The following is an 11,438-nucleotide window of genomic DNA, read 5'->3' as shown; positions in this document are numbered from 1 at the left end:
TCTGGAGAAGCGGTAGAAAAACAATACATAAAACATTGGCATTTAACTCGTGATAATGTTCTCTATTACAGTGAACACACGTATTTGATAGTTACGTGTTTTATTCTGTTATTGTGATGTCTCAAAAGAGTATATTGTTTCTGTTCTTGATAAATATATTTTGTTTGTTAAACTGAAGATTGTGTTATTATACTATTCCAGCTTTTTGCATTTGCAGTAATAGAAACAGTGTATTTGTGCTAATACAATCTATCTTATTCTCACCAATTCACAGGTAAACAAAAGCATGAAAAAACATAAACTGTATTGATTTTCTTAGAATTGATGCGACTGTCATAAAAGTGAGAGGTTAAGCTAGCTTTAAAACCAGGTTCAATTTAAAGACACCTGCGACACGAATGACAATTTAGTTTTGTTTAATCAATCACTTACTTTTAAATATGTACATACTCTGAGAACAAAAAAAGAGTAGACAGGTCGAAAAAAAAACAAATGTTCGTATCAAACAGTTTTCAAATCCAAGACATGCTCCAAAGTAATCCTCCATGAACTGTTATGTTTTTGTGTTTTATAGTATTAAAGTAAGTTGCATTTTTTATTGAATTGTCAATACTGATACTCTCAACCTTATTCATGTTATATACGATTTTTATCCATACTGGATATCGATAATAAATATGCGAACATGCAATACTGTCAAAAAGGAAGGATACACATAACTATCAAGTATAATTCCCCTTTTACCCATAGATCTTTTCAGCCAGTATGTGATCAGTTTTTATGATGTGCATTTTTATCAACATTCTTAATATGACGTTGGTTGGAGATTGATTTGGAACAAGTTGTTTTGTATTGATAAATATAACAGAGGATGTGGTGTGAGTCCCAATGACACAACTCTTCATCCAAGTCACAATTTGTAAAATGGAACCATTATAGGTCTTCAACACAGAGCTTTAGCTCACACCGCAAGGCAAGCTATTAAGGACCGCCAAAATAACCAGTGTAAAACCATTCAAACGCGGAAACCAACGGTCTTATCTCTGTTTAGAAACGAGAAACACTTAAGACCCACATAAACCACACATAAACGTCAAAAATCGATCACATATATCATTTGTTTCAAAACGTTAAAGATTGTTTCACAATATCCCGAAATTCATTATATGTCTGTCAGCAAAAGTAAGAAAGTCTAAACTGTTTAAAAAGAAACCCTGAGCATCAACAGTTATAGAAGTATGTTTATTTAATAAGTCAATTACGTCACAGCATGTATATATGTATATGTTATCTTATATCAGTCATTTGATTATATTCTATTAGAGTAAAAACGTCACAGCATGTATATATGTATATGTTAGCTTATATCAGTCATTTGATTATTATAGTCTAACAGTGTAAGCATATTATATAACATGCTCTTTCTAATATAGGACATTGAATGATAAGATCATAAATGTCATGAATATCTTGGTGACATGTTTAAAGAACTAGGCATCACGTGCTTGATTTTATAAAATTACAGAAACGTATTTTTAATCCACCAAATACATCTGATGCATTTCCTTTACGTGTTATGTGACATGAGGATACAGACACAGTGTTTTGTTTTTTGTACATAATAACTCAGTATAATAATGTATTGAAACAATTTGGAACATTTGACTTCATGCTCTATAATAAAAAAATGGATTTCTTCAAACGAGTTGTACCTAGATGTACGTTTACTGAATTGGACAACAATTATTAAATGCTATTATAATCTGAAATTAAAAGTTATTAATTGGATACACTTAGGGCCAATGGAAATACACACATCCTATCGATAATTCGCCAAAATAAACATACTACACAGAAGGTGTCAGGGAGAACTATACTGCTATACGTATTGCATCACATTTCCGATTAATGTATCAAGCATATTTACCTGTTTTAATAAAACGAATAAAGAAGGCAGTACAAAACAACCCAAAAAAGTTGAAAGACATTTTATGAAAAACCCCGACATTTCATAATTTTTCTAATTACAAAGAATCTTCATTTTAAAACACATCGACAATGCCTCAGTTAGTATCAGAGAACAATTTTAAACGACATGTTTTTAATAACTCAGTATAAGTTTTATGTGTTCGAAGATATTTTGTTCGGATCTACATTAAAAGAGGGACGGAAGATACCAAAGGGACAGTCAAACTCATAAATCGAAAATAAACTGGCAATGACATATGAAAATGAAAAAGAAAATAGACAAACAATAGTACACATGACACAAAATAGAAAACTAAAGAATAAGCAACACGAACCCCATCAAAAACTAGGATAATCTCAGGTGCTCCAGAAGGGTAAGCAGTTTCTGCTCCACATGTAGCACCCGTCGTGTTGCTTATGTTATAACAATCCGGTAACTAGTCTAATTCAATAGGTCACATTCATGAAAGGGATTATAGTTAGGACGTATGGAACATATCCGATATCAATTTTAAAACGGTTATTCAATAACGGTCAACCAACTCGTGATGGCGTCCATAATTAACGGAATTAACCTTGAATGCTCAAGTTCAAATATTTGAAAGTCATGGATGTATTGATACATAGAAAGGAAAGAAGCTATATGACCAACGGTGACCTTAAGATAATAAATGACTTTCGGTCAAGTTTGCATAAGAGAGTAAAACCCTAGATTGTTGAACACTCACAGATTCTTTTGCAAATAGACTTGTGTAGTACAATACATTGTCAATACCACCTCAATCGTGTAGTACTTCTGTATAACTTTCAGATGAATGTACTATTTCAATACCAAAATGTCACTGTTATGATTTTGAATTTCAAGATGTCAGAGACATTGAAACTGATCAATGCGTTGCTAAAAATAAACAAAGACAAACAAACAAAAATAAGTACACAAAACACAACATAAAAAATAAAGACTATGCAACACAGAACCCACCAAAAACTGGAGGTGATCACATGTCCTCAAGAAGGGTAAGCCTATCCTTTTAAAAAAGTGTCATTCGTCGTGTTGATCATGTCAGTACAAACTCGGTAATAAGTCTAATTAGGTATTTCATGTGTGTCACACTCGTGAAAAGAGAACGGGATTGTAGTAACGACATAAGGAACATATTGGATATCACCTGTTAAACAACGGTCATACCATAACGGTCAACCAACTCGTGAGAGCGTCCGTAACATTTATCAGGTTCCTCTTGCCTGTACTAGTCTCAATAGTCTTAATACACAGTTCAGTCATTTTAAATCATTACATCTTCGGTAAAATTTCCTCTAAAAAAATATTGATTAATAAACTAAAAAGAAAAATAATGGCATTAATTCTATAGATTTTCAGTTCAAAACATTGAAGATTATAACATACACATGCGAAAGTAGCTATGTACATAACCTTCACATGCCATTAAAAGTTAATAGTAATAATAAATACTATACAACACTATTACATGTAAACACTTGTTTTACATAGATACCCTTGCATTTAGTTATAGATTAGTTATCAGATGGTTAGATATATGTAGGACTCACATAAATGGCAGGTACGAAATCTCTTGCAGATTCCTAATCTATGGCAAATGTGACGTTACAAACGTCAACAAAATCAAATCTTTGGTAGATTTTCGTTTTCTCCAAATCTATGGCAGATCTTTTTCAAAACGTCACAATTGAATAACGCCATATAACATTGTCGCCGCCGCTTACAATATAGATTCCAGATTAAGATTTATACCTCGACAACAATTTGCGGGTGGTTTAAAGGAAGATGTGACCTACTATCCGAAAGAGGAACAAATGTGTTGTACTGACTGAAGCCTGCAATGAATAAAGATACCGCTGATTTCAGTACCGGATATTTTAGGAAAGGAGTTATAATTACTGATTTATTGGCCGGCTGTAAAGTTTAAAAAGCGAATTGTTAAATAACCAGATACCAATTTGATTGAAATTGTCATCAAATAAAAAAAGTATTTACGATGATATAACATTAGATGAAAGTTCAAAATGTTCGTTTTATCGAAAAAAAATTCCCTTAGGAATCATTTACAAAATTTGCCATTTATTAGATTGTAAAAAATCTGCCATAGATTTGGGATGGCATGATGTCACATTAACTATAGATTAGGAATCTACCATAGATTTGGAGACCCCTAGATTCGATTGCTACATATATATCTGAATTCTTATTTATAAAAAAAACACAGGTTTTGTGTCTTATAGCAGACACTTTGCATTTGACCATTGAAAAGATCACATCAAAATATCCATAAGTTTATAATCATAACAGAATTATTCGCAAAAACTTAGAATTGACTTATCCTCGGTATAGATAACCCTAGCAGTATTTGGCACAAGTTTTGGGGAATTTTTCTTAATAAATGCTCTTAACTTCTATCTATTTTGATCTGAGCGTCACTGATGAGTCTTGCATAGACAAAACGCGCGTCTTGCATATTAAATTATAAGTCTGGTACATTTGATAACTATTTACAGAAATGAAAAAATATCCAAGTCGGGTTCCGGTATCACATTCTTTAGGATTGTTCAGCTATCTCGCATTTCATTATTTCTCTGTTATTACCAGATGCATTACAACAGAGATGGACTGTGCGACACTTCTTGAGAAAAGATGTTTTGATCTGGCTAAAATTAGTAAATCATTTTTTGTTTTATAAGTAACGGATCATTTTTGTTAGAAGTCTCTGTTGAACTAAACCAGAAAAAAAGTAAAATCACAAAAATACTGAGCTCCGTGGAAAATTCAAAACGGGAAGTCCCTTATCAAATGGCAAAAATCAAATAACAAAACATATCAAACGAATAGACAACAACTGTCATATTTTTTCTTTAATTGGGTTAATTTATATGTTTTATATAAAGTATGACTTCCATTGTCCCTTTCGATGAATGTGACCTACCGAGTTAGACTTTTTATCGGGTTTGTATTATTTTGAGCAACACGCCAGGTGCTTCATATGAGGCATGATCTGCGTACCCTTTAGATATGAGATAATCAAAAGTTTTTGGTGAGGTTCCGGTTGCTTTGTCTTTGGTTTTCTACGATGTGTCTTGTGTCCTATTGTATGCCTGTTTTTTTTTTTTTTTTTTTCTTTTATCTTTTAAGCCATTGTGTCAGTTTATTATTGATTTATGAGTTTGAATGTCAGTCTGGTATATTTTGCCCCTCTTTTGCCGCTACACTGATATACATTGTGTAAAAGGGCCAGTGAGGATCGTCTCCGGGTGCAGAGTCGGGTCGTTGTCTCTCTGACACATTCCCCGTTTTGGTTTTCCTTTTCATATTGATATAAGAATAAGAATATTTATTTAATATAAATAAATATGATAAACAGAAATAAGCTACATCACTACTGCATGTTTATTTCCAAACAAGTACTTATAAATCTTGACACTGAAATACTTACATTTGGAGGCTCACCGAGGAAAATTCAAAACGGAAAGTCCCTTCTTAAATAGCAAAACCGATAGCTCAAACACATTAAACGAAAGAAAAACAACTGTCATAAACCTGACTTGATACAGGCACTTTTGTTAGTAGACAATGGAGGATAAAATGTTTTTTAGCTAGTTAAACTTCTCACGTGTATTCCAGTTGCATCAAATTCCATTATATTGGCAAGGATGTGTGAACAAAACAAACATATGTAATATGTAATAATGTCAAAAATAGGGGTACAACAGTCAACATTGTGTTACTATCTTAATCACTATAAAAACAACCAAACTAGGCCGTTAGTCTTCACATTTGGATTGTTATACATTGCTATGTAGAGGCCATTTATAGCTGATTATGTGGTATGGACTATGCACATTGTTAAAGAACGTACGGCGAAATATAGTTTTTAAGTTGCGTGTCGTTTTGGTCTGTTTTGGAGAATAGAATCATTGGCAATCATACCACATCTTCTTTTTACCTTGGACAGTAGTGTAACAGTACAACACGATAAGAACAAACTATAAAAGTCAGTTGAAAAGGTTTGACTCATTAGACGGATACAAATAGAAATACTACACAAAGTGGACGTAGCCGGGGAATTGTATATCCCAACAACAAAAGGACACTAAGTACAGATCTGAGAGTATTCGAAGCAACTGACAGCTAGTTCAAAGCCAATAAAAACTAACAATAAAAATCAATTCATATAAGACTAAATTATCAATCAGTACACATCCAATACCCTATTGATTTAGTGTAAATACGTCATTCCGAAACAGAACACTTAGAAAAAAACATGAACGTGTGCAAAGTCAATATAGAGGTATTGACAGATTTTAGATCGATGGAAGTGCATACGTATATAAGAATAATATTATAAATTACAAAACCAAAAATCAATATTCAAAGATCTAATTACAGTGTTTAATTGGCAGCCTTATATACTGATTTTATTTACAGGATTGATAAGTTTACCAGGATTGCTTCTAAATTTCCGGGCACAGTAAACAACATCTGCGTAAACATGAGGATGTGTTATCTCGTTTGAAATAAGTTCTCTATAGGAACAACCAAACTTCAAAAGCAAACCTGTATAACAATGGAAGAATTTAGTAAAAGTGTTAAGTAATTTTTAGTAACGAGATGCCTTACCGACCTAATGATTTACCAGTAATACACAAATTACGTTCATTAAAATATAAAACAGACATGTGTGATATGAATGCATTATGAAAAATCTCCGAATTGTACATGATAATAATACAAGTGCTACCGATTAAGTTAAAACGAGAATACTATTTTATAATAAAATTCAGTCATGTTGTCAAAGAAAATTTGAATAATATCACGAACCAGCAACACATAAGAATCGATACATTTATAAACATTGATATAGCATTAATACCAAACATAATGATATTAATTGTTTAACAATGAAAAACTTTTGATTTAAAATATTTTGTGTATAGCTTATTTTTAGTAGAAATATAGACAGAGTTAATAATTTTGGACGAACTTGGAAATGGGCGTTAAAAAAAATCCTTGAAAAAAAAATATTTTTATGAATTTCATCAGTAGCATATCCATTTGATATCAACGGAGAAAGCTTAAGAAATACAATTTTATTCAAACCAGATGCAATGCATCTTATTGGTATATAATAAATATGTAATCTGGTTAAAACCGGCTTCAGTTGTTTTCACCTGTTCTAAGTCAGGTCCCTGTTGTTCAGTCGCTGTCGTTTTATGATATGTTTTTTTGTTAAGATTAAATCATTGGTTTTCCTGTTTACATTGGTTCACACTAGTCATTTTGAGCCTTTACCTAGCTTGTTGTTCGGCGTGAGCCGTTGTTCTGTGTTGAAGGCCTAACATTTACCTATAATCGTGAACTTTTTACTAATTGTGACTTGGATGTAGAGTTTTCATTGGCACTCATGCCACATCTTTATCTATCTCCATATATATAGCAATTTAACATTTTAAATATTATCGGAGGCATGACAATACATTTAGAATAATTAAAAGGGTACCAGTAACAAATTTATATCTTTGGCATATGTTTTCCTAAAAAAGACAATTGCTTTGCATTCTTTTTTTACCATAACTGAACTAATTGCAAGCATCCAATTATAAAATAGTACCCTTTATTTCACTATTGTCAATAATGTAATGTTTTAAATAAAAAAATATAGTTAGATGAAGTTTATCCTCATTATATTAATTATAGATCAATCAACCTAATATTATTCTTGTACAACTCCAAGCTTTTTGAACTTGGTGCTCTTAATGGTGTTTGTCTATCTGCGGCCCTTTTTTTACGGATTGGTCGGTCGATTGCATTTTGCATTGTAGGATATACTGTCCAAATTGTTTTGGTGATTGCTTTAATGATCACTATCTATTAGAAAACCTCCGCCCTACCTCTTTGGAAAAGCAATTCCGAATGTTACTTTCATATAAATTGTATATAAGAAGATGTTGTATGAGTGCAAATGAGACCATTCGCCATCCAAATAACAATTTATAAAATAAAACCATTTTAGACCAAGGTGCGAACTTCAACTAGGAGCCTTCATATATACATGATTCGACTTAATTTCCTTGACAGCTCCGATTTTATCTGCAAACTTGTAGTGCTAAGAAAGAAAAACTATTGATTCGAAACGGAAATGTCCGAAATCTCGAATTGAGCATTAATTTTGTGCTTTCACTTCATGGTTCAACCCGTGAATCGTTTTTTCTACAGCATGCACAATGTACCTTTGAAATCTGTTAACGAACATCTGTAAGACGAATAATATAAATAATTGGATCTAAAAGTGGATTAATTATTACCAAAAATATTGTGTAAAAAGTCCATCTAATGATGTTTTCCGAACGTCCATAGAATTTCCGAATAAAACGCAATAATACAATTTGGTACGCTAACAAATAGTGTGATCGACATCACTACAGTTAGTGTTTTGAGAGCCCTCATCGTCATCTGTGTCATCATTGTGTTGCTAGAGGAACCCGGGCGGTTATTTTGTCTTATGTAGATTCTCACAACAATCACTATATACAAGAGTAATGTTAACATACATATAAATGCCATTGGTATAACTAATAAAATTGAGAATGGAAATGGGGATTATGCCAAAGAGACAACAACCCAACCATAGAAAAAAACAACAACAGAAGGTCACCAACAGGTCTTCAATGTAGCGAGAAATTCCCGCACCCGGAGGCGTCCTTCAGCTGGCCCCTAAACAAATATATGTAAGCTATCTTGATACAGACATAACTCGTATTACATGCTAATAAACTCTTTTGAAACAGGAATATTTCAATCACTGTTTGAAGAACCGAACCTAGCTGACATGCAATGCATCCAACGATAACTCCTTTATTTGAAGTAATTCCTCTAACAATACTTATTTCTACAGCAAATGTTGCATTCAGACGCTCTAAGCAAATCAGAAAACATTGGAATAAAGAAAATATATATGTCCCTGCTGTTAAGTTTTCTATACTAATACACACATACTTATATGCTATATCAAGTCTGGTCTCAATTTCCGTTACTAAAGTGTAAATGATTACATCAACAAGAAATATTATGTCACTTATACATGTTATACTCAAATTTATAACTACCTTTTCGAATCTCGACATTCGTAATTTCATATGACTTGGACGTGTCTTAGGGTGTTCTTATGGCACGTCTTAGTACTAAGTCAGTTTAACGAGTGTCTTAATTTAAAAATAAAATATAACAAATTTGCTCCAAAGTCGGGATATATCCATAGGTGTCTTAGAATGGTCTTGGGATAAACCTAGATACATATATATATTACAAACATAAAGGAATCTGATGTACAGTAGCTGGCATTTGTTTATATAAATAAACGTGTTTCTCGTTTCTCTTTTTTTTATATAGATTATAGACCGTTGGTTTCCCCGTTTGAATGGTTTTACACTAGCAATTTTGGGGCCCTTTATAGCTTATTATTCGGTGTGAGTCAAGGCTCCGTGTTGAAGGCCGTACCTTGACCTGTATTAGAATAAACAAAATATCCTTAGTATAACTAGTTTATGTTTTTTAAAGATTCGAAAGTCTTGCATTGTTAAAAATTTGTTGACCAATTGCTTTAATAAAATACTTCCAAATCTATCATTGATTAAGGTGCGTTTATATTATTCTGTGTTAGTTTTTGGAACACAACGTATGTTTGATAACCCTTTGGTAGCTAAAAAAGAACTAATCTAAGGCCGTGTTCATATTGACCTAAATTCTGTGTTGTGTTAGTGTAACTCACACATAAACTAAACATAATTGCGTTCCCATTGATAACACTCAATGTTAATATGCAGTTTAAATCATGTTTTGTCTACATGCAGTCGATAGTCGATGTAGGCCTTGTGTAGGTTAAGTGTGCACAATGAAACTAGGCATTCAGAACTTTAATTTTCCCATGTATATTTAAAAAAAGAAACATTTTTTTTTTATAAAATTGATACTTACAACACTTATTAATAAAGTTCTTTACCGAAATATTTGTCTAAACTTGATATATTTATTTGTTATAAAAACACTTTACGTAGCCTTATTCACCCCTAATCAAGACTCATCCATCATCATTGCCGAACACATAATTCATTTGAAAAGGTCTTCCCGAATCGATTAGACGTACATACTGACAGAAATATTTGCCACTGGTCTGTATACTCAAACAACGATTCACTTATAAATGCATTACTGAAAAAGGGTGAGGTTAATTGTTTGTTTGTGTAGTACATGAGACCCACTCCCTTTGCCAAATACTCCCTGGAGACAAAAATAGCATTTGAAACAAACAGAAGAGATAGAAATGTAGTGATCCTTAACATCGCAATTCTTTTTCTTCGTCTGTAAGCACGCTGATGACGATCCTATGTTTTAATGCGTAATCGAGACATCTTTAAACTACTGCAAATCATCTAAAATGACTTTCTTAAAGGAGCAACCACTTTACTTCCAAAAAACAAGGGTGGGGGGGGGGTTCTGAGTCAGATTTTTTTCTCGCGCGAATTTTATAATTAGTTCTGTTTCGTAGGTGCCAATTCAACATTTAACACTATAATGTATGGGGAAACTTTGGATTCAGAATATTTGTTCATTTTATAATCATCTGAATGGCCCGATTTAAAAATAAATCAAATTGTGGGAAAATCCCCCCCCCCCCCTTTTTTAAAAGTCGTTTCCTCACTGCTAGAAAAGTTGTTCGAAAATTTGAATTCGGTTCTACGTAATGAACATTCAAATGACATATAGTTTACAAGTGTGAACAAATCTTATGTACAGGTAACTAAACAAGGTGTATAGATGTGAACAAATTTAATGTGAAACTAGTGTACATTACATTAAACCAAATGTAAACATGTTTACTGTACACGGCGTTTGATATGAACACGGCCTTATACATATTTTATTATGATCATCTATAAATACACCAGTTCTAAATACATTGAGATATTCCGGTCATTTGGTGAAGTACTTTTAGAAATTAAATAATAAATTAAATACAATATATAGTATGAAATGGGCATCCATCGCATCTCACTCAACAGTATGTTTGACGATGTCAAGTTATTTCGCTAATTTTAATTAATTCGTACTGCCCCTTTTTTAAGATTTAATACAAAACGCTTTTAAACGACACATCCCATATAGCCTGCTATGACGCGACACTTTTTTTTTGTGTTTCTGCTATTGATGGTCATCCAAAGATGCATTACTTTATATTGTCAAATATAAAATTATGTATAAATGTATTGGTATATTTATATTAAAATTTTTCATCAACCAGTATTATACAGAAATGCTAGCATCATTCATGGGTAAAATTGTATAAACGTTATAGCACGACGGCTAGTTTCTAGGCTTCATTAGTCAAATAGCAAGATCACTATCCAATTAACAACTTATTGATATATCGTTTTGTGAACAT

Source organism: Mytilus galloprovincialis, chromosome 12, assembly GCF_965363235.1.
Source record: "Mytilus galloprovincialis chromosome 12, xbMytGall1.hap1.1, whole genome shotgun sequence".
Lineage (NCBI taxonomy): Eukaryota > Metazoa > Mollusca > Bivalvia > Mytilida > Mytilidae > Mytilus > Mytilus galloprovincialis.
This window is presented reverse-complemented; position numbering follows the sequence as displayed.